The sequence below is a fragment of the Eumetopias jubatus genome, unplaced genomic scaffold (assembly GCF_037043125.1).
Source record: "Eumetopias jubatus isolate StellerSeaLion01/CBP00866 unplaced genomic scaffold, mEumJub1_p1.0 scaffold_12, whole genome shotgun sequence".
Lineage (NCBI taxonomy): Eukaryota > Metazoa > Chordata > Mammalia > Carnivora > Otariidae > Eumetopias > Eumetopias jubatus.
The window spans coordinates 26242648-26256793 of NW_028274818.1; the positions used below are offsets into that span (position 1 = coordinate 26242648).

Here is a 14146-nt window from a genome sequence, read left to right on the forward strand (position 1 = left end):
ACCCTCAGTGGTTCCTTTTCAGCAGACAGACCTGGCATTAATCTGACACGGAGCAAAGGGGTCCCCGCAGGGAAAAGTAACGACCATCTGCAGAAAACCTCACTCAAGGGGGAAGCGGCAGCGCCGGCTGCAGTCCCCGAGCACAATCCGACGCCCGCGCGCCGCTCTCCCCCGCGGGCCCGCGGGGAGGGAGGGAGGGAGGGAGCGAGTGGCGGCGGAGGGAGGGAGGGAGGGAGGGAGGAGGGAGGCGGGCGGCGGGAGGGAGAGGTAGAGGGCGGTCAGGGTTCCGGGGCCCGCCCCGCCCTCGCGCTCGCCGCCGACTCGGCGCTGCGGGCTGGAGCGGGCGGCCGGGCGGCTGCCTGTCCAGGCCGGGGCTGGCCGCGCCTCGCGTCGCGGTGCAGTGCACCGGGTCTCCGGGAGATGGCTTCTCCGCTCCCGCCCGCTGCTCCCGCTATTGTCTCACCCGGGGTGGCCTGACTCTGCGGGCTCGCGCACGCTCCGGACCCGGAGGGCTCCCCCGCGCCCGCGGAGCGGGTCCCGGCGCCCTTTCCTGCCTTACCCGCCGCCCCGGGGTGGGGGCCCCAGGGCCGGCGCTCGCGGCGGGCAGCGCGGAGAGGGGAGCGGCCCGGGCGCGGGCGGTGCGCGGCCGGCGCGCCCGGGTGCTGGGGACGCCTGGAGCTGCGGAGCCGGCAGCCCGCGTCGCCGAGCACACGCCACGTCGGGTCTCGCAGGGAAGCCCGCAGCGAGCACAGGTAGGACGCGCACCGGGCCGGGAGCGCCCGCCGCGGGTCTGCGGATGGCCCGCGGAGTGGACGGAGCAGAGGTCAAGGGGCTCTCCCTCCAACATGGCAACAGCCGAGGTGCAACAATGGAAGGAGCCGCGGGTTCCCGGAGGCCGGCCGAGCCGCGGACGCGGTGGCAGCGAGAGCTCCAGCCCGCGGCGCCCTGCAGGTTGCCGACTCCCGTCGCCACCCCGCCCCAACAGTTTCGGGGCGTCTCGGGCCCCCGGGCACCCCCTTCCCACTCCCTTCCCTCTCAACACACTTCCTGGCTCCCAGCTGCAAGACGATCTGAGCCAACCGATGGTTTGGGGGTTTGTTTGTTTTAAGATAAGAAATAAAAAGCAAAACCTGCCCCGGAGTGGGGGTGGTGGGGGTGGCGTTTTCTCTTTTTCTCTTGCAGTGGGTGAAAAGTCAGCATCTAGCCTGGGGAATATATACATTTTTTAGCCAGACGGAGGGCAGACTTGGCTTCTGCCTTATAAGGGTACTGCAGCACCAGGAGAAGCTGGAGCGGGGAGAGAGGGACCCTCAGGCCTGAGTTTCCGGGCCCTCCGGGGAGTCCCTGCTCTCCTGGCTGGTACTCGTCTCTCGTTCTCAGCTCCCGACAGCGGCGGCTTTGATGTTGGGGAGCAATCGCAGCAGCAGGAAGCCCAGGGGACGCTGCCAAGCTGGGGTGGGGTAGGGTGGGGAGCCAAGGGGTTTGGCAAGCTCCTGGGTTGAGAGAAGAGATTACCAATTGTATGAGGTTAGTGCACACACCCTGGTTGCCTGGGGTGTGTGTGTGTGTGTGTGTGTGTGTAGAATCTGGGGGGGGGGTGTGGTGTGTGTGTAGAATCTGCCATTGCTCCTGTGCCTTGAGGCCAACCTTCTCTCCCCTTCGTCCCCACCCCCTTGCGGGGTCTTTGTGGCTTCCCTGTCCCGGTCCCACCAGCCACGCCTGGGTGGAATCTCTATTGTTTCCTGCTGCCCTGATGTTCTCCCCTTCCCCGCCCCCCCAATTCCATTGGGGAATTTTGTACCCTGGGCTGGCTGGTCCCAGCATGGCACCAGATTCCTGAGCGCACAGCTACCCGGGCTTCCAGAAGTGAGCCAACGCTGCCCCTCCTTCTCTCTCTAAACTACCTGTCTGGGATGTGGCCAAGCAGATGTAAGCAATTTGCACTGAATTCCAACCCTGTATCAGTTGCTGAATGAAAACTTACTCCACTGCTGCACTAGGCCTTGGAAAGATATTGGGAGAGAAACGTTCCAGGGTTGGCAAACCTGATCCCCACATATTCCTCCTTCTCCAAGTCCAGCTGTGCATCCTACAGCAGAGAGGTTATGAGGCTTCAGAACTTCATCTCCTCCAGAGCCTGGCAGTCCCATCTGGGGCTGTGTCCATGGAAAAATGAAGTAGAGGTACATTTTATAGCTCTGCCTGGCATCTAGCATTTGAGGCGATGGGGCTGTGAGCCGGAGCCCTGGACTGCTTCTCCTTTGGCCTTTGGGTGAGCTCAAGGTTTGATTTCCATGGCTCTGAATTTACTGCTGAGTGTGCATGGGTGTGTGTGTCTGAATTTGATCAAGCTCTCAGCCCTGGCCAGAAGGGAGCTTGTACATTTTCCTCTCGCTGGAAGCATCAGTGAGGGAGGCCCATGGGTATGCTGGGTTGAGGAAGGCTCAGTGGATCTGGGGCCTCAGGATTTTCTCTGGGGTGCTCCTTTGGAATTGCCCAGTGACCTGGAATGCTTTTGGTCTTTGCCATGACATAGTGGCCCTCTAGCAGACACCCCACAGCCTTCTGGGCCTTTGGTCCCCTTTCTGGTTTCCTCACCGTACCTGGCCTGGTGCTTTGCAGGTACCTCACGTGTATGGTCCTTCAGCCTGCACAGCCATGCCACAGCCAGCAGGGAGGAAAAGGAGAGAACTGTGTTCCCTTGGAGGCGTTTGTGGCTGGCCATAAACTTCAGGCTTCTCACGCTCCCAGGATGTGAACTTGGACATGATAATGTGGAGTAGTAGAGAAAATAGTGGGTGGGTTTGGGGTCAGGAGGCTTGGTTTTGAATCCCAGTATGACTTACTTCCTAGCTGTGTGAGCATGGACAACTTATGAACCTAAGACTTAGTTTGCATCTCTCTAAAATGGGGGGAAATACCCTTGGCTCACAAGATTGCTTTAAAGATGAAACACACTGCTTACAATGAACTGAATAAAATCATGTGTGCAAAAGCACTCTGGAAACTGCAGAGTACTATACCAGTGTGTGTTACCCTGAATTTAGCCTTCGTAACAACAGGGGAGGGAGAGCTGGTGGGGGTTGGGAAAGGGGTGGGAGGAAGGGACAGAATAGAGAATGTTCTGGAACATAGGACAAGGGACGCGTGATGTGCAGATACCAAGGTAGCTATTTCTTGGGTTACTTTTCTGTTTTGGGGGGGAATTACTTCACTTTAAAAAGGGTTGACAGGATGCGAGCTAGGAGAGAAGGAGACGCTGCTTAACGATATCTGTAGGGAAGTGGGGAAACACCCCCCAAAGGCGGGCTACTGTCCATAGACAGGGTAGTGTTGAGCTGGCAAATAATATAATAGCTAACATTTACTGATGTCAATCAGCTAGTAAATGACAGAGGAGGGATTTGAAGTAGGCTGCTTCACTCCAGACCCCTGTGCTCATAACCTTGATGCCACTGTGAGGGTGATATCAGGTCTTGGGAGGACGGAAAGGGGTAGCAGAGTACGGAATTCATGCATACTGGATTTCCTGACTTGAACGCCTGTGACAAGTCACCAGCCTGGGACATTCCTTATATAATAAAGTTCTCGGGGCACCTGGGTGGCTCAGTCCCTAGGCATCTGCCTTCAGCTCAGGTCATGATCCCAGAGCCCTGCATCCGGCTCCCAGCTCAGCAGGAAGCCTGCTTCTCTCTCTCCCACTCCCCCTGCTGTGTCTCTCTTTCTGTCAAATAAATAAATAAAATCTTAAAAAAAAAAAAATGTTCGGGCGCCTGGGTGGCTCAGTTGGTTGGGCGACTGCCTTCGGCTCAGGTCATGATCCTGGAGTCCCGGGATCGAGTCCCACATCGGGCTTCCTGCTCAGCAGGGAGTCTGCTTCTCCCTCTCACCCTCTTCCCTCTCGTGCTTTCTATCTCTCATTCTCTCTCTCTCAAATAAATAAATAAAATCTTTAAAAAAAAAAATGTTCTCAAGGGCTGGGGCCCAGCATAGCACCTCCTTAATTCCCAGGTGTTTGGGGGTCAAGGCACATGTATGTGAATTCCTTGGGTTCCTGCCTTACCGGCCTTTTTGTGCTTTCCCATTCATATCCCTACCTCAGTGTAAGGAGAAGAGTGGGGGTAATCAAATCGAGTAATTTTGCTCCCTTCTGGGCAACATTAATAAGAGGTTTGGGACTTGGCGGTACTCTGGAAAATTGAGGCAGATCTTTCGTTTTAGTATTTCTGTATGTGCTTCATTTCGTGTCTCTTTTATAAAATGAAACTTAGGAGACTGTTATTCTTGCACATCCTATGACCCCATAAGGCTTTAGAACTGGAAAGGACTTTGGAGATCATTTCCCTGAGAAGGAGTGACTCTCCCAAGGTCACACAGTTACTAGCAATGTTGGAATTTACTCTTGCCCCCTAGATCACAATATGATCAATGACAGGACCTATCTTTTGGCACTTCACAATTGTGTGCAGACCCTGCCAGTGACTTCATTGTTGGGGAATTCACTCCCTCCAAACTCCTATGTTTGGTTAAAGACTTTAAGGACACATAAGACACTGTTTGTGCTGCGGGGCAGAGGCCCTCAAGGTCAGGAGAAGAGGAAAGCGGTTCTCAATATTCCGGAGGCAGAACACAGAACCTGTGGCTAAAGGAATCCAGCAATTCCTTCTTTCCTCTTTTGGAATACTTCCCATAGGAAGTCTCACCCCACAGAGGCTCCGTAGTATTTCCAAGAGGAGCCAGAGATCATTTGCCTCTTCAGAAAATGTTTTTCCTTTCATCAACGCTTTATCACTCCTGCCTCTATTCCTTCCTGAAAACACTGTTCCATTCCCTTCTTCCTGCACCTTTCTCTCTCTCCAGCCAACCGACCCTAGTAGTCACTGCGAGATTGAGCTCCTGGGTGGCAGTGCTTGCTTTTCTTCTTGGCAGTTCTTCCTACAATGCTTTGTGCGCCCTAAGCCTCTGCTCCTGAGGGGCCTGTCGTAGAGGCTAGATTCTACTTCATCTCCTCTCCCTGTATCCTCCCCAAATGGAGGTGGGTGTCAGGAATGAGAGCTCAACGTGGCTGGTTGGCGAGGCCCACCAGGGCTAAGCTTTCATGGAGGCATCCTCTTCAGCCAAGTTCTTCTATCTGAGTGTAGTTGGTACCCCTGGCAGCAAACCAGAAGCACAGGGGGAGGGGAAAAGAGGAAAGAACCAAGAAGATTCCGTTTTGAGGAAATGCTACAGTGTGCCTTGCGAGGGAGAAGAAATAGATATGAGCCTTTCTTGTCTTAGGTCGCAAACGAACCCAGAACACAGGTGAGTGTAATGATGGCTCTCTTCCACTGTTGAGACATCTCTTGAGAGCCCGTCTTTGCTGGAAGCAGAGCGTCTGCCATGTTCCTGATTCGCCATGCTGTTACGTCTTCCTAAGGGTAAATAAAGGAAGTTAAAATGATAGGGAGCACCATTAGAGTGTGTTTAATTCTGACCCAAAAAGGAGAGATTGTTTGCAAATTGGGTATTATGGGAAGCTGGGAAAAGACATATTATTTTCCCCCAAAAATATTATGGCCAGGATTTCATGTTTCCGCTGTAGACTTCAAGAAGGCATTTTATTTTTTTAATTAAGAGAAAGGATAAATATAATTCCCCGACAAGAGACTGTGAAAGAGAGTGGTTCCAAAGGGTTGGCAAATTCTCTGAAGTGCAATTTTGACGACACTGTTACGGCACACAAGGCGAAAGGGAGCCACCTGAACAAAAGTTCAAGTACCATGAAAGGCAAGAGTGTGTGATGAAGAATAGCCAGCAGCATTGTCTGTCCACTGGTAGCTTTTCTTTCTTTTTCTTTCTAAGTTTTTGTTTTAATTCCAGTGAGTTAACATACAGCATTATATTAGTTTCAGGTGTTGTCCACCTGTAACTTTTCAGACATTATCTTTACTTTCCCCTTCCCCTAACCTTGGAGGAAACCATGATGATGAAAATGTGTCTTCCCCCAGGCAACCCTGTTGGGACCCCTCTCACTCTTGAGAGCTTTTTCTGTATCTTCACTTAATAAACTTCTATCGCTTAACTTAATAACTCACAAGAAAGAAAGAAAGAGAAAGAAAGAAGAAAGAAAGAAAGGAAAGAAAGAAAGAAAGAAAAAGAAAGGAAATGTGTCTTCCCCCTTTATCAGTGGGAGAGCTGAGATTTCGACTGGGTTTGATTTGAACGAAGATTAAGAAACATGCCAAAGATAATTAGAGAAGAACCGAAGTTTGAATCCAGGTCCGGATACCTCCAGCACCTGTGTTTCTATCTTTGGTGTTCCCCTGTAAGGGACCTCTGAGAGAAAAGTGTCAATGAGGCCCAAGTTCTGAATGAGATGGGGTTTCCCCAAGAGTCAGTTGACAACAGAAAGCGTTGTTCTCAAAGTCTTTTGTGGAAGAAGCTATGGTCACAAAGGGAGATAAGTCTCTCAGATAATGTTTAAAAAGAACTCATTCATTCCATTCATTCATTCAACAGATGTTTTTGAGGGCTTACTAATGACTTCTAGTGCCTTCAGTGATGAGGACAGAGAGCCTTCCAGAACTTACAGTTGAGTGGGGAATACAGACAAGTAAATAGACTGTGGGGTGGGTATGTGGGTGGGGGAGTGTGGGATGCTTTGGAAACTCATAAGTGGGGCATTTGGGGTAGTCAGACTTCCGGAAGAAATTCAGTGTTAGCCGAGACCAGAACAATGAGTAGAAATTGGGCTGGGGGACAGAGTAAAAGGCAAAAAGCAGGTGAAGTGAAAGTACTTTAATCTGGCCAGAGCCATTGAAGGAGTTTGTATTTTATTTATTTTTTCACGATGTACCTGACGCTCATCTTAGTGCGCAGGAGTGAAGAAGACACAGTCCCTGTCCTTTTGGAGTTTATGTTCTGGGAGACCTTAGTTCACTAAGAATAAATTAAATCACGCTTCTCTGTTTTGCTGACAGGGATTCTACACTGGTAGATCAGGGAATTCCTCATAGACAAACTCTGGCTGAACTTAGGGAAAGTTTGAGAAAGACTCTTGGGATAGTCCTACGGGTAACATAGGGAAGAGGCAAAAGGGTTAATTAATGGTTGGTCAATTCTTCAACAAAAACATCTTTAGTGCCTCTGTTCCTTCATTCTTATATTCATTGATTCATCAACTGAAGGGCAGTATAAATTCAGTATATAGGTAAGAGTATGGCTTTGGAGCCAGATTCCCTGGGTTCAAAGCCTGGCTCTCCCACCCACTACTTGTTGGATCTTGAGAAAGTTACTTAATTTCTCTGTGCTTCTGTTCCCTCATTTGTAACACGGGGAACATAATAGTACCAGGGGAAAAAAAGGCTGTGGTAAAAATGAAATGAGTTCATTAATAAACTATCTAGAACAGTGCCTGATACTTCGTAAGGGCTTAGTAAATGGTGGTTGTTATAATTATGTTATAGGGATACAAAATTAAATTCAGGATGGTCCATGACCTTGAGGTAACCACATTGTACTCCAGAAACTGCAGGTGAATGGATGAACTGCTTTATGGAGCAGGGTTATCCTATAAGCTCACTATGAGGCAGTTGTCTCCGCTGCTCCAAGAGCTGGTATAATCTGAGGCAGCATTTCAGAGAAGTAGAGAAGCTAGGACCAGGGTGCTTAATATTTTGGGGACCTCTAAACTCTGAGAGTAGTAAATGCTACGGGGTATCAACCTGGAAAAATAAACTACAATTTTGCCTTCCTCATTCAGAATCTCTAATCCTACAGCAGGGAGGTGTTAAATGTTCTCCTCTGGGTTGGTCTGACCACCCTCCAAACACAGTATTTAACAGCTCTGTCCCTCGTGTAAAACATTGTGTTGAGCATCGTGGGGAAGACAAAGATAAATAAGAGGTAATTTTTATTCTTAGATTAATGGGCTTGTGTCTCTGAAAATGCTTGGTAACTATAAATTACCCAAGTGGATAAAAATTATTTTTATTCTAATCACTAGTAGGTGTAATGCAAAACAGTATAAATGCTGTATGTGTTTAGAGATGTTCAAAGGAGAGCAAAAGTCACTTTCAGTCGTAGATGAGAGAAGCCTCAAATATAAGAGCAGGCACTTGTAGAGGGGAAGGCAGAGAATATTCGAGAAAGCACTAGCATGACTGAAGATTTGTGGGAAAACTCGTGGCCCTGGGAAGTGGTTAATAACCATCCTCATTTGGGGGGCATGCAGGGAACTGGGCTGGGACTCAGGGTGGGGAGTCTTGAAGGTCTGATAAGGAAGGAGAGAGACAGAAACCTCTTCCTTAGAAGGATGACAGGAACAGAGCCATTGTGCAAGGTTATCTTGACAGTGGAGCGTGGATGCTTTAGAGGTCAGCGGGGAGATAGACCTCGTTAGAAGGCTGTTTCACTTGTTCAGGTAGGAGAAAGAATAATAATTTTTGGTGCCTATTATGTGCTTTCAATAGGTTATTTCACTTAAGGAAAGCAATCCAAAGCTTGGAAAGGAATGGACCAATTGGAGAGAGATTGGAACAGGAAGGCTGGGGGATTTCCTTCCCTGGAGGTAGACTGGTTGTGGCTCAGTCTGGAAAGAGCCCTGGAGTGGGAGCCTGGGACGTGCCTCTAGTTTGTAGTCCCACTTCTGCCACTGACTAGCTGTGTGACTCCAGACAAGTCATTTCTCCCCTCTGGTCGTTGGTTCTCTCTCTCTCTTTTTTTATGTTTTTATTTGAGTATAGGTGACACATGATGTGACATTTGTTTCAGGTGTAAGACATAGGGATTCAACTTCCCTCTGTGTTATGCTGTGCTCACCGCAAGTGTAGCTATGATCTGTTGTCCACCACGCTAGTACAATAGCATTGACCAGATTCCCTGTGCCCTTTACTCCCATGACTTATTCACTCCATAATGGAAAGCCTGTGTCTCCTACTCCTCTTCACCCATTTAGACAATTGGCCATTTGGTCCTCTTATCTGCAAAATGGTGGGTCGTCTTTTGGTTTTCCCTTGTTTATTATTTGCTTGCTTTTGAGTGGCTTGGGAGGTGAAGTGTTTTGGGGTGTGGGGGGGAGAATGTGGAGGTGTATTAGAGTAATCACCAATGTCAGCTTGCACTTTCGGTAACCTGGGATGTGCCTGGGTCCCATTCTTTGGGATGGGAAAACCACGATGAATTTTGGCCTCAAACAAGTTTCGACTGAATCCTTGATTCTACCATCTACGAGTTGTGTGACCTTGGGTGAATTATGCAGTCCCCTTCCTGTTTTCTACTTCCCTCATCCATTAAATAAGGATATTAATATCCATGTGGGAGGGTTGTTGTGAGGATTAAAGAGGACAATACCTGGCACAAAATCGTGGAGGGGAAAAACAGGTCTCTTTTCCTTCTGTTTCTGTGCTGCTCATGTTCACTTAGCCTCTCCCCCAGCCCTGCCCCCTTCTCCTCTCTCCCTTTCGCCCAAAGTATGACACCTCCATTCCAGTCATGACAGCAGACTTGTCCCTGGGGGAACGAAATTGACAGACTCTGTAATGGTGTTCACATACTTCGGAGTGGTATTTCTGCAAGGTGTCTGCGGAACGTCAGCCTGCTAGGCCTGCACGCAGGGTCACTCCCTGGCTACACTTACCCAGCTGCAAAGCGATGTCAGCTAATCCCCACTGAGAATGGCCTCTGACGGTTGCTACCCTTGCGGACCCCGAGTGAGGGTCACGTGGGCAAGGAAGGCCCCATGAAGATGGGACTGGCGGGATGGGGGTGGGCTAGCCTGTGCCAGGTGGGTAGCTGGTATACCCCTCTGCCGGTGTAGACTAGGGCTCTATGTTATGGACACCTCTGTCTCCCGTGGGACCTTCCCGGGCAGTGTGGGGCATAAGAGATAGGAGAAAGCATCAGAGCATGTCCAGAGCAACACCAAAAGGAATCGCCACGACTCCTTGCCCTACTCCCCCACCCCCTAGGTCACTGCCTGCTTAGAAAATAAGTCTTCTTGACCCCTCTGCACAGATGAAAGTTGTTTAAAGGCCATCTAAGGCAAATGTAACTCCTCTTGTGGCCCAGACAGCAGGGTCACCATTTTAATCTGTCGTGTCACATACCACATCAGAGTGTTAAGGAGACCCAAGGAGTAGAAGGAAGGAGAAATTGGAGGGATTGACCAGGGAAGGCCTCTGAGGCTCTTGAGTCAGAGTTGGAAGAGGAGAGACAGAAAGCAGGGAGGAGGAAGGAGCCTCCAGCTGCGCCCAGGACTTTTGAGGCCCTGAGAGTCAGCTGGCTGGGGAAACGGGGCATGGGGAGTCTTTACGAGGCTGTCAGTGCAGATGGGTCCGACTGAGGGCGCTGGACCTACCACTGCGACAGGGGTGACCAGACTGATATGGGGGGTCCTGGCTGGGATCTGGTACCACGGGACACTGCCTGCTGCCTCCTCCCCAGGCCCCCATCTATGTTTCCCTTTCCCTGTGGTTTGGGGATTCTGAACACTGAGAGGCCATCTTGGGGAAGACCTCAATCTTAGTTCCCTCTCAGGGCCTTGCATTCCCAGTGCGGTTTCTTCTTTGACCTGGGTAAAATGGAATCCTTGGTCTCTTTCTAGGTTCAGTGTCCTTAGCTGACCCTGAGCAGGATATCCTGCCTGTTACCAGGAAAAGTGGAGTGGAACTTCGTGGCTACGGGGGAAGGCCGGTGGCCGCCTGGGTCAATCTTGGCTGACAGTAGCCAAGGCCGGGGATTAAAGGGGGCAGTGACTTAGAGACAAGCAGCCTGCTGGGCCGCACTGAGGGGGACATGTGTTCTGGACGGGGGCAAGAGACGCCTAGGCCTCAGGCGCTGAGACCAGAGAAGCCTTGAAGAGGCACGGCCAGCACCAGAGATCCACCCCGCCTACCTTTTAATGGATCATTCCTCCCAGGCCACTAGAAATTTCCCTTACCATTTCCAGAATGGGTTGGGTTGGGCACTCCTCTCCCTGGACTCTGCTTTTTAAATGCAAATGTCCAATGTCCCTGGGCGGGACTAACACCTTGGCCTCTAACAGCCCTGTGTAAATTAGTATCACATGTTCGGTGGTGTTTTCTTTGTATGTGTGGGGTTTTTTTCTGGGCTGTAAGATGGGGGCTGCTTAAGAGGGGCACCCCTTTCCTTTCCTTTCCTACCCTGGTCTGCAGGGACCCCAGGGCCTCTCCAGTGTGCCCTGACTTAAAAAAAAAAACGACCACCTCTGAGGCCTGCCGGAAGCTAGGTGGCCTCAGGCACCTTCAAGCTAGTCAAGGTCCTCCTGGGCTCATCTGCCTGGTGTCCCTTCCCTGGCATTCTGGCTCCCTGGTGCCCTGCGGGCCTGTCTCCAGTGTATTGGAATGTGGACGGGGAAGGCCCAGGAGCCGAAAGTTCCTGTTTTCCTTTTTCTTCCGGGTTAACCTTCTGTCTGCTTTTCTCAGACTTCTTTGCCAGTGACACTGAGATTGTGACTTCATGGTGTCTAAGCTGGCTTCCTTTCCTCCCCTCCCCTCTCCTCAGGGAGCTGATGAGGGAGGGAACAAGGTGGAGGGGATGTGTGTGTGTGTGTGTGTGGGGGGAAGGTATGGGGGTATGCAGGGGCAGACGTGGGTAATTGTGCAGGGTGTGGGGGTTGTAGGAGGTATACGGGGCATGGAGAGTGTGGGGTGCATGTGGGCGTGTGGGTGAAGGTAGGGGTGTGTGTAGGGTGGGGAGGAAGGATGTGGAAGAGCTAGGTCTCAGGGAATGTGGAGGGTGCACAGGGAAGGGAGTGAGCGGTGTGGGGTACGTGCGGGAAGGTGTGGATGTATGTGCAGTTTGTGTGATTACCATGGCTTCAGGTCCCTGAGAATGACTAGTTTATCTGAGATTTTCTTGATCTGGGGAGTTAGCACTAACCAAAGACACTCTTTATTATCAGATCACGTGTCTAGATTGCTGGTTTAGGGACTATGGTGGCAGAGAGACAGTGGGCAGGGCTCGTGGGGTGTGCAGAGCCTTCCTACCGGGAGGGAGCAGGGAGCTTGCCCTGGGCATGTGTGTGGGGTCTGGGCTTCAGCTCGGGTCCCCGTGGAAGACTAGCTCAGCCTTTTTCTCCTTGACTCCCGCCCTCCTCCCAGCCAAGCAGGTGCCTCTCAGCTGCCGGCAGCCCACCGCCCACACAGCCTGTCCCTGCCCCCGGCTCTCTCACTCAGGCTTACAGGCAGTCGCCCCCAACCTTCCCACTGACAGCACCACGGCATGGAGGCTGCCGGCCCCCCTTTCTGCACTCTGTGTGTAGGATCATTCTGGGGACCAGTTTTCTGGGTCCTTCTCATCCTCATCCTGGGGTTCTGGCGCATCTGGGCCAGGTGTGTACTTGTTGGGGGACAGCCCAGGGCTGGGGTCTGGATTGTTCCTGAGTGTCAGCACCATGTAGCTTCCCCACATGGGGTCTGTGGCCCCTTCCCCACTCAGCCGCAGCTCCAGTGTGAAACCCAGGGCAAAGTCACTGACCCTTAGTGGGCCTCGGTCTGCTCGTCTCTAATAGACAGGAGGACCCTGTCATGGAGAAGAGAGAGAGCCTTTCAGATGTCTAAGAAGTTGCTACCAGAAAACAACCAAAGCATTGTTAGCATTGAATTCATTGGAAATGCTCCCTAAAAATCCAAGTTCTGATCCCCAGCAAGGATGTCCTCCTGGAGGCGGTCCCACTGGCATTATTCAGTGCACTCTGGTTAGTCCCATGCCTCTGCAGTTACCCCAAGATACACCCCCTTCCCTTGCCATGGGCTCAGGCCATAATGTGAAGCTCTCTGCTCTGTCCTTCTTGCAGACTCCGATGGGTTAGCCCCGCCCAGCCCGGGAGGCCTTGAGACGCATGAGGACTTGAGGCTTGAGCACGGGAGCAGTGAGGTGTCTCCACACTGCCTCTCATCTCTTCCCTCCGGTGAGTCCTCCAGGCAGAGCAGAGAGACTCTGGTGTGTTCTGTTCTCCCTTTGGTGCCATGGCTGGATGGGAACAGTAGTGACCTGCTTTCTGGATTCTGTTTAATGGGCTGGCCGCCTCCAGGGAGTTTCCCCAGCCCACACAGGAATCCCGGAGAACTGGATTCCAACGGCCGCGAGCTGGGGAAGCTGGACTGGAGATTGAGCTGCAGGTGATAGGGGACAGCACGGGCCTTGTGGGAGGCCTTGGTTTGCGAGAAGCAAATGGCACTGTGTAGCAGAGCTGAAGAGAGGAGGCAAAGGCCGTGAGGGCAGCTGTGTGCCCATCCCCCACGCCACCCACTTTCTTACATCCTCCTCCCAGAGGGGCTTCCTTTATACTTCATGGGGTCTCCCATACCCTCAGAGAGATTAAGGTTTTTTAGATGTCGGTGTTTGGCAATGTTGGGGTGGTTTTTCTGACGCGGGATGGGCTGGTGTGAATCTTGTCTGGAGAGAGCTTTCCTTAGGAATCCCCTCAGCTGGAGACCAAGATTGGCCAGGGAAGGTCACCCCAGGGAGCTCCTTCCCCCTCCCCCACCGCCATCCTGTCCCGCTGCCTTTCTCTGGAGGGCCAAGGAAGCTGGAAGACTAATTCTTAACCACCATGCTGTTTGCCAGGAACCCAGCTGATCAGAACTAAGGGCTGGTTCTATGGGCTGCGGGGGCCCAGGGCAGGTGGGGAGGGTGGTGGTGGGGCGGGGGGGGGAGTGCAGACCAGACAGAAGGGAGATGTGGCTGCGCTGGCTCCCAGGATGGTTCCTGGAGTAGAGAGCCACACGCTGCCAAGACCTTTCTTCCTTCTTTGCCAGGGGTTCCATTCAGCTGACTGCCAGCTCCCGGTGTCTGATCTACGTCGCGAGCTCTAGGAAGGAAAGTTTTGAAAGGAGCCACAAGCTGCCTGAACTCTTCCATCCCTGACTTTCTTCTTACTCAAGTTCTCAATCTGCAGGGTTTGTGGTAGGATCGGTGATTTTCAGGGCGCGCGCGTGTGTGTGTACAGAACCAGTTGCACCCATGGTTTCTGAGCTGGGATTGAGGACTCTCGGGCTCTGAATGCAAACCCAGCCCTATCTAGCCATGTCACACAGGCTCCTAGCACCCGTCTCTGCGCTCCTAGGACCCAGAGGGCCCTCTACTGACTCTGGTATCAACTTTGGCTTCAAATGAGTGGAATGTCCAGGGTAGGCCCAGGGAA

At 51.9% G+C, this 14146-nt stretch overlaps 1 protein-coding gene across 18 annotated transcripts in view; it reads left to right on the forward strand.

Moving 5' to 3' along the window:
* Window positions 1–314: 314 nt before the first annotated feature.
* The window catches only part of PIK3C2B (phosphatidylinositol-4-phosphate 3-kinase catalytic subunit type 2 beta), an 88641-nt gene continuing 74809 nt past the window's right edge, over window positions 315–14146 (forward strand). For 13 of the 18 annotated variants that reach the window (XR_015766558.1, XR_015766564.1, XR_015766563.1 and 10 more), the window contains exons 1-3: window positions 315–752; window positions 12797–12910; window positions 13761–13908. The gene's annotated coding sequence lies outside the window, so the exon portion shown is untranslated. The remainder of the gene's footprint in view (window positions 753–12796; window positions 12911–13760; window positions 13909–14146) is intronic. The other 5 variants (XR_015766568.1, XM_028120138.2, XR_015766561.1 and 2 more) reach the window with 3 other exon arrangements.